General features: G+C 40.8%; 1 protein-coding gene across 1 annotated transcript in view; it reads left to right on the forward strand.

Annotated features, from left to right (window-relative positions):
* Positions 1-21,808, forward strand: part of DTWD2 (DTW domain containing 2) — a 194,552-nt gene that overhangs the window by 139,299 nt on the left and 33,445 nt on the right. The gene's annotated exons all lie outside the window — the stretch shown is intronic.

Consider the following 21,808-nt stretch of genomic DNA (forward strand, 5'->3'; position numbering starts at 1 on the left):
GCTTTAGTAGTATAGTATTAAGTCTTATCTTGAGGACACCTAAGGTTTATGTAATACCCAGGCATCAGTCAATTAGACCGAGAAAAAAACAAGTCAATTTTATGAGTCTGCATGAGTCAGGCATTTGATTATCCTGAGAAAACAGGGGTCTGGCTCCTTTCAGTGAAGCTTTCCTTCTGCAATCGATTAACTGCTGACTCTTGTTCTATTGACCCTCACTAATTTTGTTGCCTGGTCTGTCATTCCTTATCTGGAGTGAGAGGGACGTTCCTCTGTAAATATCAACAACTGATGAGGTTAGGGGGGCACTATCTATTCTGGGATGGATCTTCATGGTGTGTGTCTGTGTGGAGGGCCGTTCTTGAGCTTGTACCTAACACATTTTCTTAGACCAGGTTACGAGTTATAGCTCTCTCTTTTACACGTAAAACAGTTATTGGACAACCAACACCAGTATAGATATTTACAAATTAGAATTTGACTTTATCTTTACTTTATTCTTTTATTTTTTATGTTATATTCTTACTAATGTAAAATCCTGCCTTTACATGGAAATGGAGTTTAGAGACTCAATAAATTAATTCTTCCCAGCTAAGGATTAGCTCATGCTATTTCATTTTACTCTCAGCTTCTTTGTATCAAAAATGTTAGTGGTTTGTTTAAAACAACAAACTTGACCTAATTCTTTAATTAGTATAGACAATTAGTATACTCAAAGTCTAATGCTGCTGGTTTCATGTTATTTGTTGGATATCATTTGGGTCTCTATATCCATTCCCTAAATTGTCTAAAATTTGTTTGTTGTGTGAAGTCATATCAGATTTCTATAATTTTAAGACAAAATTTCTAAAATCAAGCTGAATTATATGTTAGATATTAGACATAGAATGAGGAATTCGCTGGAATAACCTTATTGCTGAATGAGCTATCCAGAGTGGGATATGATCCATCACTGCTGAATACTTCTCCCCAACTTGATAACTTATCACCTAAGCTCAAACTGAAATGCGACATTTATAAAGAGTAATGCATTTAGATCCAAACAAGCTGGACATTCTAGAAAGGCAGGTTAGTGTAGGCTTAAGAGTACAAACTTACTTCTATTTTGACTGTAATATTTGTAAAATGGAGCCACTAAGAATTTATTTAGTTCTCATCTGAGCCTGAAGACCTTCATCTTTTTCTTCTCTCCAGCACGTACCTGTACTCTTACTGGATGAAGTCATGTGCAGGTTCCTGAACATCCTGTTTTATTTTTCATCTTTACACCGTCATTTCCCCTACCCATGATTATCTTTTTCTTCTTAGTCTGCATGGTCATTTTTCAAGACAAAGTTGATGTATTTTTCTTTTTTCCTGTGAAGCCTCTGACTAACCAAAGTAGGGTAGAGAACTCCTTCCTTTGTAAACTCCTTCCTTTATTATCCTTTGTAATACCTATCAAGTATTACAGCCTTTGTCACACTGTGTAGTTATTTTATTAACATGCAAGTCTCTCTTTTAGGACTGTGCACTCCAAGTGCTCAATACATGTTGAATGAATGCTATTTATTATGCCTAGAATGTGTTGAATCAGTTGTCAATTGCTGCATAAATCCCTAGATTTATGGATGAAAGCAACTCTGATTTGTCCGCACAATTTTTCTTTGGTCTCACTTGAGCTCACTCATGTGGCTGCAGTTGGCTGGCAGCTTGACTGGGGATAAGAGGATCTCGTATGGCCTTACTCATGTGTCTGGTGCCTCAGTTGGAATAGTTGGGATGACTGATCCTCTCTCTCTTTGTGATCTTTCATCGGGGCTTCTTCACATGATGGTGGGCTAGTCCTAATGAATGGGTGCTTATAAAGCCTCCATGGTGTCATATTTGCTGATATTCCCTTGACCAAAGCAGGTCATGTGGCTGAGTTCAGAGTCAGTGTGGGAAAGGACTATACAAGGACCTGGATGCCAGGACACATGGTTCATTGGGGGCCACTAATGTAACAATTCAGGATGTGCACTTACCTCCATGGTCTAGATGTTAAAGAGCTTTTGTTCAAAACTCCCTTTGATCATTTTTCTCCTCTAAAAAGCCTTCAGTGACCCCCCTAAAGCTTTTCTTACATGTTTCTGTTGCTCAGAGTCCTCAATTATCTTGCCTGGGAGCAGCAGTGAGGTGCTCAACCGGAACTTAGAGAATGTTATTCATTTTTACTTCACCTTGTTCCAGAAAAATTTCAGGCAGCAACTTGGAAATAGAGGACGTAGGGTCACCTTGGAAACTTTAACTGTATAATATGTAAGATTTAATACATATTGATTCCAAGTTCAAGTCAGTCTTTACTGAAGGTATCAATATATCTAAAAGAAATATATTGTTTTCCAAATTTCAGTTTTGAAAAGATAAAAGCAAAGAACCCCAATACTCTGTGCTGATAAGGGTTCAGGGAGAAGGGCACTCTTATGTACTGTGGAATTGGAATTGCAATTGTTCTGTAAAGCCGTTTGGCAGTCTGTACTGAGACCTTAAGAAGTTCATATTGAGTCAAGTCCAGTGATTCCACTTCTAGAAAATCATTCTAAGGGAATAATCAGAGACAATTTTGTGCAAAGACGTTTATTGAGGCATTATTTATAGAGAGAAAAGGGAAAAAATCCAAATTGAGAAATGATGACATTATGGAACAGTTATGTAACGGAATATTATGCAACTGATAAGAAGTCTATAGGAAGAAATTGTTATGACTTTGGAAATTGCTCACAATGTAAAATGTAAGTGATTCAAAGGTATATAGAGGATTAATTCAATTCTGTAAAACCCTGTGTATGTGAGTGTGTATGGGTGTGTGTGTGTGTGTATTGTCAGTGATTCCAAACATATTAACACACTCTGTTTGGCACTAGGGCTTATCTGGAAAGAAGAAAGACATGTTCACTTCCCTTACTCTGCTTACAGATTAGTGGGGAAAATAGATGCTGAATGGCGTTGATGCTGATGGGGTAATAGCCATATTTACACTGGAAATGGAAAGACCAAGAAGAAAAAGGAGCAAGCAAGAAAGCTTGTTGGTTTGAAAAGACTGAGTGAATTTTGAAGGGGTTAAATATATTTTTGGGGTGGTAGAGAATTGTAGGTGTGAAACATTGAGAGAGAATAAATCAAATGAGGTAAAAGGGTTTTTAAAAATTTCTGCTAGATATATTCCTGCTTTTTCTTTTATTTTGCAAGGGACTTCTGCAAATACTTAAGTTACTCTTCAATTATTTTAGATGCTGAACTGAAATATCTTTGGGTATGACACCATGCTGACATAAAACATTCCAGAGCCCCCAGCTTACCATGGGATACATATATATGTATATGTATGTGCATATATACACACATTCATCATCTATCTATCTATCTATGCAAGTGTAATAAAGATTGGGGGGAAATGCATTCCAATATCTAGGAGGTGATTACAGGTAATTTAAATTTTGTTCTCAGTTTTTCTGTAGTCATAAAAATATGTACATACATTAAAATTAAGTATATTTAAAAAATGAGTTAATGAGGAAGTAGGTTGGTCAGCAGGGAAAGCATGCTGTTGCCTTGGCCAGGGGTAGGGTGACTGTCGTCTTGACTGTTCAGGTATTCTCAGCAGGTCTCACTAGTGTGGAGATGGATTCTTCATGGTGTCATAGCCTGAAGTCATCAAACATGTGTTGCATTCAAGTAATTTCCCTAGTTTTGACTCTGTAATTATCTAAATATTTTTCTGAGTATAAGCGAGGTTGAGAATGTGTAGGTAGATCTGTCTTCAGAAGCAGAATGAACATGCTGTGTCATCACAAGCCCTCTGTCCCTAATCCTCGTGACAATGCAAGTTTCATTATAAACTAGTTAGTTAGAATTCTGGGTTATGCATTAGTATTGTTAAGCTCAGTTAATATAAGTTAATGTTACAGAGACAGATTCATGCTCGGTGTGCTGACAAAACCAGATTTCTGAGCTTTCCAGGGAGGAGGCCAGGCCACGTACATGGACATTTACCAAGGTAAGTCCATCCTGAGAAACTTCTTGGCAGTTTGCCATGTGGCCTGTTCTGTTAACACTTGCACCTGAATGTGTGTTCATTTTCCTTAATATTCTACATTATTTGCTTAAACTTTATAGAATCTTGTCCATTTTCTTGTTTTTCTTACCAGAGGGAGGAACCTTTGAAAGCAGATATTTCTTTTTCATTTTTTAGCACTTAGCACAGTACCTGGCATAAAGTATGTATTTAATTAACACTTACTGAAAGAAAACAAATATATTAATTGAGGTTAATTACCAGACATAGTTAACCATATATACAAGGGCAAATATAGATAGATTTTGGAACATCCACTCTTTTGGATTATTTATACCTTACTTTACATACGTTAACCTAATAATCAAATAACTGTACTTATAAACTATTATTCTTTCTTCTTCTCATCCCCTGTACAATTCTCTGTGTGAGCATTGTTGCAGTGTTATTAGAGGTGGGTGATGTTTAAGGATGTGTTAGGCCATAAATGCAATCAGTATTCTGTTCTGACATAGCATCACTTGTAAGAAATGACAGGACTGGTGGATGTAATCCAGTGTAGCTAAGGTAAGAAATCAGTCTATCTGTAGATAAAGCTTAAGTTTGTTCCAATGACATTTTCTTGTTTTAAAAGTCTACTCTTCCATAAAAAATCTGCAAAATGAATGCACTGAGGGCTCAGGAATGAGGAGACTATTGGCATTTTCGCTCCTTCTCTGTAAAACTGATTGAAACAGACGGGGAAGAAAGGTAAATACCTGTGACCTCCTTTCAGTGGGCCTCTGCTGAAGTCGTTTGGCATGAAATGAGGCCTGCAGTGAAGGGTCCTTCGGGGGGCCCCTCAGGTTTCCCCTCATCCAGTGGGATTTCTTTTTTACTCTCAGTAACGCTTTTGTGCTCCCGGGAGGAAAACAGCTAACAAGCTTAGATATGAACAATGGGCTCCACATGTATCGTGCAAATTTCTCAAATTTCATTTGCACAAAAGTGCTGAATGACATTTCCTCAGCTCTAACTACTGTCCATACCTCTGGGGAATGTGAGCAGCATGGCGAGGTCAGCCCTACAATGAAGCAGCTTTCTGGACTTCAATAGACACTTTATGCCTGTTCAAAAAGAGACACTTTGAAGGCTCTCTCTCTCCATCTCAGGGCATGTGAACGCTGCTGTGCAGAGAGAGAGCCAGCTCAGGCTGAGCCAAGAGGAATTAGGCTAACCTTGCTGAGGGATCCCAGAAGTGGCTCTGAGGTTGATGTGGCGGCGGGGGATGACTTGGGTTTGAAGCTGACAACCTAATATGTGGTCTGTTTAGAGTAACCCTTTGTGCTAGACTCATGTATGAAATACATTTGACTCTTTTACTCATAGGCAGTGTTTTTTTGTTTTTGTTTTTTGCTTGTTTTAGATTGGGGCCCTACTTCCCTTTTAAACTATTTCTATATATTTTACATATGATTTAATGTTATATAGGCCAAATGTAATAATTATCTTTGAGAATAATCCTTAAGAGGAATTTTTGAATTATCTACCATTTCAAACCCATTGTTCTCTGTCATTGCAATTTTCAGGGAAAATTTTTATTCTAGAGGAAATGTTTTATAGTAGATTTCAGTGAAAAAAAAGTTAAGAAAAGTTTAAGAAAAAATTAAGAAAACTTCAGTGAGAAAAAATTAAGGAAAATTCAGTGAAAATAAATAATTCTGATTTTGGGGTTATAAGAAAGCGAGAAGAAATATTCCATTGTGTGTTAGATTATAGCTGCAAAAGCTGAGAGGCCCATGATCTGGAAGAATTTGTAATTCCTGAGGTTTAGCATAAGAGGAAAACAGAATCTAGAGAAAGAGGGAAAAGTATTACCTGATGCACAGTCATATTGGCTCTATAAATACACATTTCCGTAGGGTAGCACCTCATTTATATGAAATCATTACAGCCAGTGATTTTAGTGGTTATTAACAGAAAACCAGCACAAATGGGCTTAAGCAAAAGGGGAATTTAATGGCTGTCAAAAGTGAAAGGTATTAAGTAAGGGCTGTTTGATGAAGGGGCTCAGATTCTATCACCAGGACTCCATCTCTCTCCATCTCTCCATTTCTGCTTCCTCCAGATTGTCTTCCCTGCATGGGAAGCAGCATTACTGCACCTGTTCCAGCCTCAGAGCTTCACTACCCTCTGCCTCTTTTCCAGGTGATCCTGGAAAACCTCTGGGATTCACTCTGATTGAACTGATTTAGATCACATGCCCACCCCCTCCTCAACCATGAATATAATGTAGGGAAATACTATGCACTGGTTGCCTTAGGCCTGGGTCTCTGACTTCCTCTGGGGCCTGAGGAGCCCTGAACAGTCCAGTGGATTGAAAGAGAGCAAGGGGTAAATTCTGAAAATTAAGGGCATAAGAAGGTGTAATGGAAGCTGGAAAGGCAACGATAAGTGTCTATCACATCTAACAAAATGTATCTTATTTAAAAACATATAATTTTCTTGTCTAGTTAAATAGTTTATTTTAAAAAATAGTATTTTGTGAAAGAGCTACCAGGTGAATAAAATTTACTGTTTTTAGTAATTGATAGATTTTCGAATTTCTATGCTGACTTGTGTGAGGCTAATCATATTTAATATCTTCCTCATATAGGCTTTCCTAAAAATGTTTCTTGAGAAGGTGTGGACTAAATAGGAATTTATATCCTTTATATCCTATGTCCTCCCCATGTCAGTCCTAGGAATACCAGTGAATCTCTCACAAATTGCGCTCCATGAGCTAGTGTGTCTTTTTGATGCAAACCCCTTGGGCGGGGTGGAGTGAACTCTTTTCAGATAGACTATAGATTATTCTCTATAGGAGTAATACCTATGGGAGTGTAACTAAGTCAGGGTCAGATCTAGGCAGGTGAGTTGGAATGAGAAGACCCTCTCCAGGGGCCCCTGCCACCTGGTTTATTCAGGAGCCTCCAGGCTCTCACACTCCACCTCCTGGTGTTAGAAGTGAGGGGCCATCTCAGGTTGGCTTGGTGAATCTCTAATCTCTTCTCTCTGGAGTCTTTTTGTATCATGTTATTTCTACAACAAATCTCTGTCTTTGTTCGTGTTTGTTGCAAGATACTTGAGTCCCATTCACGTCTGATCTTATGTAACACGTTAACCCTTTCCACATTTTTTTCCCGACCACAACACCATATCAGTGATTACTTGCTTCTCATCAGTCCAAGACTTGAGAATTCAGTGGCTGTTTAATCTTTATTAACTCTTCTATGCCCAGGGATTCATTTAAGATATTAAATAATTTCAATTTTTAGAAGGACACCAATATAGAATGCAGATAATAAAGGTTGTGAAGCTTAACTGAAGGCAAGTATTCCTAAAATCATTTAATCCTATTCTATCTTTTCTTAATAAGCTTGCTTTAATCGTAAACTTTAATATTCCAATGTCCTCATGGATTTTGAGACAACTAGAGTTCTTTCTGTGCAGATGACTCCAGGTTGTTGAGCTTTCTTAGTTTTGGTGTTTCTCTATTTCTGATAGTTGTCTCTTCAGAGAACTATCAATGTAGCTGATTTTAGGAGACCACTGGGCTTCCCTCTTATTTTCTAAGATAAGGAGAACTGAAATGGCTTGCATGTAGCATGTAATTAAAATGCATGCTTTTAATGCACTTATTTTGGAGCATTTAGTTTGGCTTCCTGGGTGTCTCCCTTCTCTCTCTTCTAGTATTTTCTGGGTTCTGGGAATGAAAAAAAAGGTAAGGAGAAACTGGGTCTTTGCATTTTGCAAAAGGCAAATGTCTAATGTTTGCTTTGAAGGACATCGATAAAACTGTCTAATCTTAGCGACTTCATGCTTTATAAATGAACAAATGGTTTTATTTCAGTTATTCTATTAATAATAATATTTTCAAATAATGGAAGAAACTCACTGAGTGAGTGCATGTTCATTTTGCTGTTGGCAAAGAGATGTGAAATAAAGCAGCAATAGGTAGGCATGGCCCTTAGCTGGACCATGATGTGGATGGGGTTTGACTCAGGAACCCTCACACATCCCCTCTGTTGTCCTTCTCCTGTTTCCTGGGCCTCATTCTCCAACTGTCCTTGCTTCTAGATATGCAGGGCTCTCAGGCTGCTCTGCAGTCAGAGCTCCTCCCTGCCCTGCCTGCCAAGACCCTCCAACTCCAGGCAGCGCATCATGCCCTCGTTTGGTCTTCCAACCAGTTATCTAAACTAGACAAAGCAGATTCCTCATCTTGCCGTCTGGATCCCAGCTAGCTGCCACTACTGAAGATGAGTGTCACTACTGGAACTAAGCCTCATTAAGGTCTTAATGCACTGTAATGCTTAATATATTATTTCTCCCAAGGTTACTGGCATTTTGATAAGAAACTCTTAAGGCACATTTACATTTAAGGCAAGGGAATGATCATCCTAAAGAGGAATTTCAGGCAAGTCTATGGTCTGGTTGGTCTAGAAGGGGGGCAGCTTTCTCTATCTCCTCTGGGACAGACAGATCCCCTTCTTCCTGGACTTTCTTCACATCTCTCTCCTTCAGGAGAGTTTTTGAGAAATCCTCCCTTATAGCCAGGCTGGCTAGGGATTGCTTGCCAGCTGTTTTCCCACCAGGTGTACATCCAGGTTTGGCCCGTTGGTCATCATTCCCACCAATTCTTAGAAGGATCTCCCTTGGATACAGCCCTATTCCAGATTTGGTCCTCCTACCATTTCCACCCCACTTGACCATTCTGAAGCCATATTCCCTCTGCTTTGTGATAGAACCCTGTTGCCTTCCATCTGGAATTGTTCCAGAAATGCCATATCTATAATATGAACTTACTTTGTGAATATTAATATCTCCTTGGGGCTGTGGATTCTTCTCCCAGGTTTTCTCATTTTTTTACCCCCTTCTCTCTAGCTCTGGCTCTCTGTCTCCCACTGTCCTGCATTGCCCACTCTGCCCTGTAGATATTGTTGCAAACGGTGGAGTTACAATACAGAGCATGGTAAGTGCATGTGGATGACACAAAGCATTTTGTAGTAAAGGAAGATTCATGATTTGAACCTCGGTTGCCTTGAAGACTATACTCATTCCACTCCATCACAGATGCATACCCCTTCCCGCTTCCCCCAGAGTCTTCATTTTTCAAAGATAAAACATTTCATCCCTCCTAGGATAGGATTACCAGATTTTTCGTCATTCTGACCATTTTCTTACAGGAAAATCCACTTTGTCAATGTCTCACTGAAAATTTGGTGTCCAAAAAGGAACAAATATAGGCAGCATGAGTGTTCACATAAGCGTTTTATCATCCAGCCCACATTTCTCCATCTTGTTCACAAAGATATCATAGGAGACTTTATAAAAATGCCTTACTGAAATCTTTGCATGGATTTACCATGTCAGAAAGGAAATTGGATTATTTGATATAAAACATAACACAAACACACAAGCACACGTGGGACAACATTTACACATTACAACTTAAATGTGCAAAAAAAGTAGTATTCTTTATTTTCCATAAGTGATCTCACCTTGTCCTCAATCCCATATTCCATTTGGGAGCAGGAAAAATAAATCTAAAACTTACTTGGTAATTGAGTTTCTTCTGTTTTTAAATAGTCTCTGTTAGGTGAGCTCAGTGTCTTTTGGATAAATATTTAGTCAAATTCAGAATTCACACTTCTGCCAGAAAAGGATATTCTTCTCCTTTCAAAGATTTGCCCCTCTGCTTCCTGCTCCCTAGGGTGCTATATGGGTATCAGTGAGGGGGACCTCAAGGAAATCATTGTAGAGTAGTTAGTCCTTTTCAGGGTCTTTGTGCTGTGTTTGGGACCTTCTCCGGTCATTGTGGAGATGTTCTTTATCTCTCGATCATTGAATGTCCTGCTGGCGTCTGCTGCTGGAGTCTTTGGCAAGGCTCACTGTAAAATGTCTACCGGCTGTAAGTTGTAAGTTGTAGCCCATTTTCTCGCCCTGAAGAGTCCAGGTAAAAAGTGCAGGAGACAGAAAAGATGACAGTGAGATGATGACTGTGTGGGGTTAAGAATGGGCCATGCATTTCAGGCTTTTTTTTTTTTTCTTTTTTTTAAAAAATATTTTTCTGATATATTTTTTTTCTGTTGTTTTAAATTTATTTATTTATTTTTGGCTGCATTGGGTCTTTGTTGCTGTGCGCGGGCTTTCTCTAGTTGCGGTGAGCAGGGGCTACTCTTTGTTGCAGTGTGTGGGCTTCTCATTGCGGTGGCTTCTCTTGCTGCAGAGCACGGGCTCTAGGCACGCGGACCTCAGTAGTTGTGGTGCATGGGCTCAGTAGCTGTGACACAAAGGTTTAGTTGTTCCACGGTATGTGGGATCTTCCCGGACCAGGGCTCCAACCCGTGTCCCCTGCATTGGCAGGCGGATTCTTAACCACTGCGCCACCAGGGAAGCCCAGCATTTCAGGCTGTTGACTTGGCAAGAGTTGGCATAGCTACCATGGCTCAGGCTGCAGGTCGAGCTGTTGCTCAAGTCAGCCTCGGGCCCCCTGGTCCATCTCAGCTGGGAGTTTGAGGGTGGGGAGAGAGCTGTAGAGGAGCGCTTCTGCATGTCTGTGATCTCAACGTGGAAATCCGTGTTTCAGGTATTCAGTTTCAGAAATGTGAGGATTTCAATACAAGTGCTCATGTGCAGGCTTTATTTGCGAGAGCAAACCAACCTCTATCCTCATGGAAGCAGGGGGCAGAGTGGACAGAGCATATAGGCTTGGAGACAGAACTGGGTTTATTCCCACTGACTCCCTATTGACCCTGGAAAAGTTACTGAACTTTTCTGAACCTCAGTTTCATCATCTGTACAACAGGGGTAATAAATGCCTGTATGATTAAAGAAAAACAGTGTTCATCAATAAATGACAGCTATAATTGTAAATCATAACAATATCTTCTCAGCACAAACACTGTTTTTCTAACATTCCGAGGAGGTTACAGCTTGCTTCCTTTACCATTGGTTGGCTTCATTAAGTCTGACATTTCCCCCCCAATGCAACCATTTTTCTTTGAGACAAATGCCTTTTTTTCCTCAGAGGGATGCATTTCTCCCTCTTCCTGACAGAGCCCAGGATCCCTGTGAACATCCTTCCTCTCCCCCCCCTTGGGGATCCTGGGCCACACTGGTCCTGCATCACTGCTATCATTACTCTGCCCAGGGAGGACTGGTAGAAGCTCCCTTTGTGGCTTGTTGATGTCACTTCTGAGGACGTACAAGATGGATTAAGAAAAGTCCTCTAATCGTTTTTACTTTTCAGGAAGCCAAATATTTTTCAAATCAGAAGCAAAAGATTTAGCACAGGTAGGCCAGGCCCACATCTTTGTCAAGAAAGAGCCAATGAAACTCTCATTTTCCCCATAGGCCCTGATATATTTCCCACTGGGCCTCATCTCCCTGTCATGCTTTAAGCCTTCCCTTCCTGATCTTCCTTCTTGAGACCTCTTGGCCAAGCCCTGCTCTGTTCTATATCCAGAGTGTGATTGAGGATGAAGGCAGGAAAGGCAGAGAGATCCTGTGTGTGAAGAGCAAGACCAGTTCTATTCTTGTGTAGGTGGGCTTTTTCCAGCAGGTTCTGGGTACTCCCTCTATTTACTTAATCTAATTTCTGCAGCAAGAGTTACAAAACACAAGGACAACTACTTTTCCAACCAGTATTTGACCCCTAATGCCATGGGGAGCATGGCAGTCTTGTCCCAAACCTGAGTTCCTTTCCTCTTTATCAGGGGAAAGCGGTTCCAAATAGTAATGTACATCTTGTGTTCTCCAATGACTGCCCTTTGCCTGACTGTCTTTGGGGTGGGGGGAGAACTGCAAGTGAGTGGGATATTAGCAGTACAGTCATATCTCTCTCTTGCTGACAGAGAAGTCTCAAGCTTTTGAAGCCAAGAAGTGGAGTCAGATGCAATCCTGGTCTTTCCAGTGTGTCTAATCTGGTCTCAAAGAAGCATTTGCAGTATTAAAAGTTAGTTCAAGGGCAACTTGGTCTGGGATCTCTGTAACCTGCGAAGAGCTCTAGAGATCTTTGCAGGTCTTTCTCTAGGAGTCCAGGAGTCCATGATTCTATTGCACAATACACATTATTCACTGGCTTGGGGAAAATGAGGCCAACATGTGACTAGGGGCATGCAATAGTACCAGATGACCATAAGGTGGCACTAGTAGTACTTATAAGGTTGCCACTGGAGAACATTAGGTAACTGATGGAGCACTTGCTTCCTTCCAACTGGCTAAAAGCGACACAACTGTGTTTTGTTAACACCATGTTACACAGAGCTTTTTTTGTGGGTTTCTGCTTTTACCCAAACCGTTGCAGCCTACTTTCCTGCTGTGTTAGGAGTGTTACTTACAATGAAATCAAAGACCGGAAGGTTTTGTTTGTGGAAATTTGCTCTATGTATTTATGATGCTTTCTATTCTTTGAAGCTTTGACAAAAACAGCCCCCAGTTCTCTGGGAAATGAGAGAACCCATTTGTTTAGCAACTGTTCATCCACTTTGGAAATGTTCCAGAGGTCTAGATGCAAGGTTGTTATTGTCTGTCCTGTCAAGCTTTTTGCTGTCAAGGCTTTTAATATTCTTTGTGTGAGTTTAATGTAAAAAGGCACCAAGTTAATGCTGCCTTTAACATGACTGATAGACTGCCTCATGAATAAGTAACTCTGTCTATATATTTTTAATAGGAAAAGAACTTACTTAAAAGGAACTTGAAAGCCACCAAGAAAGTTGGGAGAAACTCAGCAAGAAGCCTCCCTGACTATTCTACTTTGTTTAGCAAAGGAAGGTTTTTCAGAGAAAGTAATTGGCAGCCATCCTAGTAATGGCAACATAGAAACCCATCCTCCTATCCATTTGCTCAGAGCATTCTGTAACAAGGAGCTGCCAGTTATGACAGGAACTACAGCAGAGATTCCAATTTTTCTGTAAGGATCTAAATAGTGAATATTTTAGGCTTTGTGGGCCGTTAGGTCTCAGTTGCTGCTGCTCTACTCTGACACTGTAGCTCAAAAGCAGCCTAGATAGAATGTAATTGAGTGGGCATGGCTTTGTTCCAATAAAACTTTATTTACAAAAACAGATGGCAAGGGACTTCCCTGGTGGCACAGTGGATGGGAGTCCGCCTTCCAATGCGGGGGACATGGGTTCGATCCCTGGTCTGGGAGGATCCCGCATGCCGTGGAGCAACTAAGCCCATGTGCCACGGCTCCTGAGCCTGAGCTCTGGAGCTCGCAAGCCACAGCTACTGAGCCCGAGAGCCACAACTGCTGAGGCCCGTGCGCCTAGAGCCCATGCTCCACAACAAAGGAAGCCACCGCGATGAGAGGCCCGCGCACTGCAACAAGGAGTGACCCCTGCTCGCCACAACTAGAGAAAAGCCCGCATACAGCAACAAAGACCCAACGCAGACAAAATAAAAAAAAACAAAAAAACAAAAACCAGATGGCAAGCTGGATTTGGCAGATGACATTCATCAATGGCTATAGTTTGTAGACCCCTGAACAGGGGAATGGAGACTTAACTTTTCCTTCTCTGCTGCGGATGTTTCCTTTTTGATCCTCTTGTTTTGCTAGGGTAGCAGCTGAGGGTTGTCCAGATGTATTTGGCCTTGTCCTCATGGATTTCCCACTATTATAGGAACAAAAGGGGAAGGGCAGGTTCTGTTTCTGTGGCCTCTGCAAGTAGGGTAAATCACTGTTATAAGTAATGGGCAGTGGCCATTTGTGTCATCACCTCTTCAGTTTTTAAAAGTGAGGATTGTATTGTGTCAAGTGGATTCAGCATAATCTTCTGGTGGCATCATATTTGGCCAATAGTCATCCTTTAGAATAGGAGCTGGCACAGGATATAGCCTGTTGGCCAAATCTTCCTTCCACCTGTTTTGGTAAATAAAGTTTTATTGGAACACAGCCATGCTCATTTGCTTACTCATCATCCACTGCTGCTTTTGCTTTAAAATGACAGTTAAGTAGTTGCTACAGAGACTTTATAACCTACAGAGCTTGAGGTATTAACTATCTGGCCCTCTATAGAAAAAGTTTGCTGACCTTTTTCAGACTCTGTGACAAAGAACTAGTTTTTCTTTTTTAGAATTCATCATGATGATGTTGTCATCTGCTGTTCATGACTGGTAGCAGCTTGTGCCACGTGCAACTCACCACACAAATGCTGAAACCCTACACTGGCTCATTCCTTTTGAAGGACATGAGTCCACTGCTCCTTGGATGTGGCCACATGTCAGTGTCAGTGTCGCATGACTATGAAAGTTTTAAATCCTTACATCTAATTTTTGTACTTACCTGGTAGTGAACTAGGAACAGGCAGCTTGCAGAGCAGTGGCTTTGTTCTAGGGCAGTGCATCAACCATCAGCTTCACTTGAATATCTTGTTAAAATGCAGATTCTGATTCATTCAGTAAATCTAGGGTAGAGCTCATCATTCAGAATTTCTAACAAATTCTGGATGATATATATCGATGCTACTGGTTCGTGGACTGTTCTTTGAGTGGCACTGCTCTAGAAGTATTTCTAAAGCAGTCAAATTAGACACCAGTATAGCCTCTACTCACAGAATGGTGCTGATTCCATTTGACTGATGAGGACAAAGTTTCTTAGAGAAGTGAAGCAATTTGCATTGGCAACCGAGAATGAAATGCAGATGCCATTAATCAAGGGATGCCTAAGAAATGTGGACACCCTTATCCTACCCCATATATAATATTTTCACCCAGAACAAATTGCTCTTAATCTCCCTCTCCCCTCCCTACCCCCACTTCCTTAGTTTTCTTTTTCCTCTCATGTGATTATATAAAGAGTCTCCAGATCTTCATTTGGACCTGCAAGAAATTGGGAAAACGCTGTATCAAGCAGGAAATGGAATCCTTTATACATTCTTGTAACATTAGTGTTCAAAAAATATACTCAAGGGATTGGGCAAATGCTTTTCTGTGTCATTTGGGGCACTGCTGCTACCACGTATGCCAGTCTTTGGATTTTCATCAAGATTTATGTCAGCATAGTTGAATTTTGCTCCTTTCCTGCCCTCCCTTAGCTGCTGTTTATCAGGAGCTTTTTGTGTATTTCAGCTGCTGTTTATCAGTTTAAATGATCTGGGCCACTGAGAAGAACAGGAAAAGAGGATAATAAAGAAAGCCTAACTTCCTGGGTTGCTTACCATGAAAAGTTTATTTAGGAGCTGAATCTCCTTTTAAAAGATTCACTCCATATAGTACATTAAAAATGCTGATTATGTTTGCTCATCAATTCTACAACAAACATTGCTTTGTATTTGTGTACTGTTGCTGCGTAGTTTTTCAGAAATGTTTCCATTGGAGTTAATTCATAATGCATCAAAGCTAAGTTGTAGCCATGTTCTCTTCTAAAACAAAGTATCAACCTGGGGCAAAGTCATTTGTATCAAATTCTTTGTTAGGCCCTTTCTTCTTCTTCTTCTAGTACATTTGCCTCTCTAAAGTTTTCCAGAGATAATATCAAAACCATGATAACTTTTTTACAAATTTATTTATTTTATTTTATTTATTTTTGGCTGCGTTGGGTCTTTGTTGCTGTGCGTGGGTTTTTCTCTAGTTGCGGGGATCGGGGGCTACTCTTCGTTGCAGTGCGTGGGCCTCTCATTGCGGTGGCTTCTCGTTGCGGAGCATGGGCTCTAGGCGCGTGGGCTTCAGTTGCTGTGGCTAACGGGCTCTAGAGCGGAGGCTCAGTAGTTGTGGCGCGTGGGCTTAGTTGCTCCGCAGCATGTGGAATCTTCCCGGACCAGGGCTCAAAACCGTGTCCGCTGCATTGGCAGGCAGATTCTTAATCACTGCACCACCAGGGAAGCCCACCATGATAACTTTTTGCTGATGATTTGGCCAATGTTGGAGTAATGTCACAATGGCATTTGAAATGAAGGATTCTAAACTATTGTCAAAGCACAACTGTGTTGTTTGTGATGCTTCATGTGTTGAACAAGTTACCTGAGGTGGTAAGGATCAAAATATAACATCCTTGTTGCTTGAAATCAGAACATTTCATCCTTGGAAAATCCAGAAAACTGTCAAGATGAAATAGATTTCCATAGGCTAAGATCTTAAATTTACCAACAAGAGGAAAAAGAAGGCACCCACAACTCAACACATGCACATTTGTTTTCCTCCTTCCCAGCCATGGAATGTGATCACCCATCCTTCTGTATGCTCTTGTCATTAGCTTCAGGGCCATCCACCCAGGCCTCCTATACATACATCAACCTGTTCTTGTTCTTCCTGCCACTCCTCCAGTTCAGGCGCTTTCCATCATCTTGTGTCTTGACTTCTGACAAGCTCCTGAGTGATCCAACTGCCTAAAGTCTTATTCTTCCCATGTTCTCTTACCATCTGTCTGGAACTCAGAGCCTATATGTCATTTCTTTTCCTGAGACTTATCACAAAAGGGATGACATTCCTTCATCTCTGCATGCTCTATCAGACCCTCTCTTATCAGGCTCCCATGTTTCTCCACTCCCACCTCCCACCACTCCTTGCATTGCCCTTAACACTTTAGTAATATGGAACTATGTGTAGTTTTCAGAAATGTCATGCTATGTCACACCTTGAGCCTTTGGTCATGATTTCCCATCTGTCTTAAAAACCTATCCCAGTGGTTTTCAACCAGAGGCAATTTGCTCTGCTGGGTGATAGCTGGCAATGTTTGGAGACATTTTTGGTTGTCATAACTTGGGGAGGGATGCTACCGTCATCTAGTGGGGAGGGACTAGGGATGCATGAACATCTTCCCACTACAAAGAATTATCTGGCCTGAATGTCAGTAGTGCCAATGCTGAGAAACCTTGCTCCTCCTCAACATTTCCAGCAGGATAAGTTGTTTTCCAATCGTGAACGTAGGACATTCTCTCCTCTAGCAAATTGTCCTTGACCCTTCTTCTCTTCGTCTTGGTGAAGTGCCCCTCCACTGTGTTATGCAATTGTTCTCTGGGTATACCTCTACTATCACTGCACAGGTCATCTATTACTATAATTTTATTTTATTTCATTTTTAATAAAGTTAATACAGATGTAACAAACAGGCTCCAGGTTATCCCAGAATGCTGGCTAAATCTCTCATTCTTGGTTCAGAGCAAAGCCAACAGGTGGCTCAGCTACCTCCCCTCAGGGTTAAGATCTAAACAAATCCAGAAACCAGCTCAACACCACCCACCTTCCCTCCACACAGCCAACACAAGGAGAAGACAGGCTATCCTCCCCTCACATTTCTGTGGAGGAGATGCTCCTTTTCCTAAGGCCAAATGGAGGTCCCCAAGGAATTCCTGTTTGTTTGTTTGTTGAAAGGAAACCTATGAAAAAGGTGACTGTCATTTTTATCCCTTTTTTGGATGTCTGCTTTGCCAGAGAATTAGGGACAATGGGGGGGGGGGAGTGAACTTTTACCAGGGGATCATGTTGGAGCCACCATCTGTCCACACCAGCCACCCAGAGAACATATACAGTGAGCAAGAACAGCAGTTACTACCAACCTCAGGCAGGATTGTGACCTGGCCCAGTCAGGAGCGCAGTTCTTATTTCTCCTCCTGCTACCTCAGCCCCACCCTCCTAGGGAAGGAAGCAGCAGCAGGTGGAGAGAGGAAAGATGTGAAAACCAGACCATGCAGCCCACTGTCCATTTCAGGCCAGTCAAGTCACAGCTGTGGCCTATGCTTGGGGTTGGGATGGGTAAGAGAGATGAGATTAGAATCAGATGTAACAGTGAAATTTTTAAAATAAGTAGGGCCAAGTCTTAGGAAATGAAAGGATACTGTTTGTATAAGTCAGAATGTCTGAAAACTTTTGGAATTGGATCAAGATGATATTAAGGAAGGCATTACTTATTTAAGACATCTAGGAATAGTTACGGGCAAAATAAAAAAAAAAATCAGGTTTACATCCCAATGAGTAGACATTCCTCAATAAGCTAGTTATATATATCCATGATAAAAATTTCAAACAGTACAGAAAGAGATAATGATTATGTAATAATGACATAATCTATTTTTCAACACAACGTTGAAGGTCCTTGGGTCCTTCATTCTTCTTAAAGGCCGTTCTTCACTATAGATGTGTGTCATGAAGTTTGGAGCTTCTTGGGTGCCTTCCATATTATGGGAGACTCTGTCATTTCAGAAAGCCTGCTGCAAGCCTGGGGTGTGAGGTGACAGAGAGGTTGGCGCCAATGCTGTTGTGCATTGTCACTCAGAAGGAAAGGGACAAAGCTACCTTGCCTATCCCAGTCCTTCTCCTATCAGCCTCCACCAGACCCACGTGACCTACTCTAATGTCAGTATATAAAGCTCTTTTCTGTAGGGTTGAGTATTCGAAGAAAGACTTTACAGAGGTATAAGTTCTAGTTAACTCAGAAGTTGCCTTGTACTCCCCAAGGGAAGGCATTTCAAACTTATGACCTGTGTATCCTGTGTCCACCTCTAACTGGCTTCATACTCTGTGTGTGTGCATGCACACACAAACACCACAAACAAGTGCGTGTGTACACACACACACACACGCGTGCACGTTCTTGTGCAACCCCATCTTTGGGTCTCTTGGTCTCACAGGACAACTCTACTTCTTTCCATAGGAGATCTCTCTCCCTGGGTTCCTTTTGGCCTCTCACAATGTGAGAAATGTCTCAGACTGTGTGTCCTCTCGAGCTTTGCCCTTCTTCTCTGCCCTTCACACAGGCTCTGGAGGAAAAGGAGCTGTGTCCTCCCATCTCTGTAGGACTGGTGACCTACCTAATTTGCTGAGCCTAGTATAAAATGAAAATATGGGACCTCTGTCAAAAAAATTCTTAATAATTTAAAAATGGTGACAGGGGAGCACTAAGCCAAACACTGGGGCCCTCCTGAGCGTGTGGCCCTGTGACTGGGCCCTGCCCTCTGTGAGAGCAGGAGCCCAGCTACTGCCTTTACTGGGTTGTCTCTGAAGGGAGCACAACTTTAAAAACCATGAATTAATTTTCCTCAGCGATAACATGGCATACACATCTCTAGGAAAGAGCATTCCCCTGCTGGCCTGACCCTTGCTTTGCCCTCTGGGAGCAATATGTGACCTGCCATGGTGCTGCAGTGCACGTGAGTCTTTGCCGTCGCCCGGGCCTGAGAGCAGCCTAAAGGGAAGGACCTACATGCTGGCTTTTCCTGCTCCTCTCTTGCTCAAAGAATGTGCTGTTACCAGCTGGTTTATCTTGATTCGTTCTTCCTCTCACAGAAGAAGGAGAGAGTCTCTATTCCTTCTCTTTTTGTGGTAAAATATACATAACATAAAATGCACCATCTTAACTATTTTTAAGTGCACAGTTCAGTGGCATGAAATATATTCATACTGTTGTGAAGGCACCACCACTATCCATTTCCAGATCTTTTTCATCATCCCAAATCTCATTCCTTTTATTGCATCTATTACCCTGGATTAAAAGCCCCTAGGAGGCTGAGAACATGACTTAATCATTTTTGAATTTCCACGGCCTTTCATATAGTAGACACTCAATACACTTACTAAACTGCATTTACATTCAGCAGAGGGAAACAGAGAGGGAAGTTGCTGTAGTTGTACTCATGGAAATGAAAGGAAGTCTATGGACAGTTAGTAATATTTGCCTTTCTTATTGATGCCACCCTTTCTGTTCCCAGGAAATAATGTAAACAGATTATCTCATATATAAGTTGTTAAGTCCTTTGTGATGTCCTGCTAGCTTTTAATTATAGAACATCCAGGAATTTCCTGTAAATTGAGTAATATGCCCCTAAATGTATAAAGCTGTGTCTTAAATCTTTTCATGAAAGAAAGAAAAAACCCCAAAAAACCCAAGGAATAATTAACAACCAAGCTTGTACTTGCATCTCATCCTGAATTCTTCCATGGGTCCAATCCTTTTTCAAATGAACGAGAATTCCATTTGACCAAAAGTTTTTTATTGCTTAATGTGAGGAAACCACTTTTTATCTGTTTGAAAACTGTTTGGTCAGATGTATCTAAAATACGTGTTTAGGAAAGGCAGGGCTCAGTCTAATCAGTGTCCTCTACTTACAGGGTCACTTCAAGAATTCAATAAATATTTTTATATGATTCCTTAAAGTTCAGGTGCTGGAGGGAAGTCTAGCAAATTAGCAAGACCAGATGTTGAAGAAATTTTCTGATGGGAGGAAGATGGTCAAAGGGTTCTAATAGTTTTGGCTTAAAGTAAATAGTTTGAAATGAAAAGAGAAAAGATGAAAAGCAGGCAAGTAAAGGGAGGAATTTTGTGATTGCTGAATACGGGTATATCCAAAAAAATTACCACTTTCTGATACATTTAAGCAGGTAGATACAGGCCAAAATAAAGCTGCCTATAGTGTGCTGAAACAAAATTGCTCTGATGTACTACTGTGGTATATATTTCCTGGAAGTGTTTTGGGATGTTAGAAAAGATGAGGGAAAATATAGCTGGTCCTAGGAAAGGAGTCTCAATTGCACTGTTGTGAGGAGCAGGCTGTATTTCTCCTCTTCCTCATAAGAGGAGTCATTATTCCATGTTGGTCACTTTTTTGAGACCCACAATTATATCTGGGAGTTTATTTTAGTTCTCAGATGCATGGGGGAAAAACGGAGACCATTTGTCTATAAAAATCCCTTTGTTTGGAGTCATCAGATAATGATAATCATCTATGATGCTTGCTCAGGAATGTCTTAACATCTGCCCTTGAGTACCATTCCCTTATATCTTGTTCTAAATTGTAGCTATGTTAGGGAAAGATTTGTAATTATGTCTGAGTATTTACAAGAGGCATTTAATTTTTGTGTTGGTTGGAGTAGCAGCTGCTGCAACAAATGAGCTGCAACATTTCAGTTGGATAACACAGTGGGTTTTCCTGGTCCATGGGCAGATGACTTTCCTCCTTGTGGTAATTTGGGGCCCCAGATTCCTACCATCTTGTGGCTCTTCCATCTCCTAGGGTCTCAAAGTCCTTTGCATGAAGCCAGTGGAAGGGGGAAGACTGTAAGGAGAACACGCTCGTTTCTTGTCTAAATTGTCATTAGATAACACAGATGGGATCTTTTAACTTACAGAATAAAGGATAATGTAGATTTGTCTGGCGTTCTCCAAATTTTAATTAAGCCAAAACTACTATGATAGTTTATTAATTTACCAAACTTCTTAAAAAAACCCTGACAAATTTAAAGAGAAGTGTAGCTTTCTGAAGTTAAATGTATACAGTTGACCTTTCAACAATGCAGGGGCTTGGGTGCTGACCCTCATGCACAGTTGAAAATTCACTTATAACTTTACAGTCATGCCTCCATATGGTTCTGCCTCCATGGATTCAACCAACCATGGATTGTGTAATACTGTAGTAAGTATTTAGTGAAAGAAATCTGCATGTAAGTGGACCTGTGCAGTTCAAACCTGTGTTGTTCAAGGGTCAACCATGTAAGTAAAATGTGTTAGTGTGTGTTTCGATGCTGGTGTACATTCAAGTTCAAAAAGTACTCATGTTCAAGAACAGAGACTGGAAAAACACCTGTCTACAAATTGATGTGTTTGTAGGTTTCATGGGCTTTATAAATCATAAACAATCATAATACACTTTATCATAAAATGAAAAGGCCCTGGAGTTTATCATTGTCCTCACTATTCATAATACACTCTTATTCCCAGAGTAATCACTGATCAAATCCTTAAAAATTAATTTTGTAGTTTGCCTCAGTAAAGGATTCCATTCTCCTCCATGCTTTTATTGTAGTTAGTATAATAAATTG

Source organism: Balaenoptera physalus (genome assembly GCF_965194825.1).
Source record: "Balaenoptera physalus genome assembly, chromosome: 3".
Lineage (NCBI taxonomy): Eukaryota > Metazoa > Chordata > Mammalia > Artiodactyla > Balaenopteridae > Balaenoptera > Balaenoptera physalus.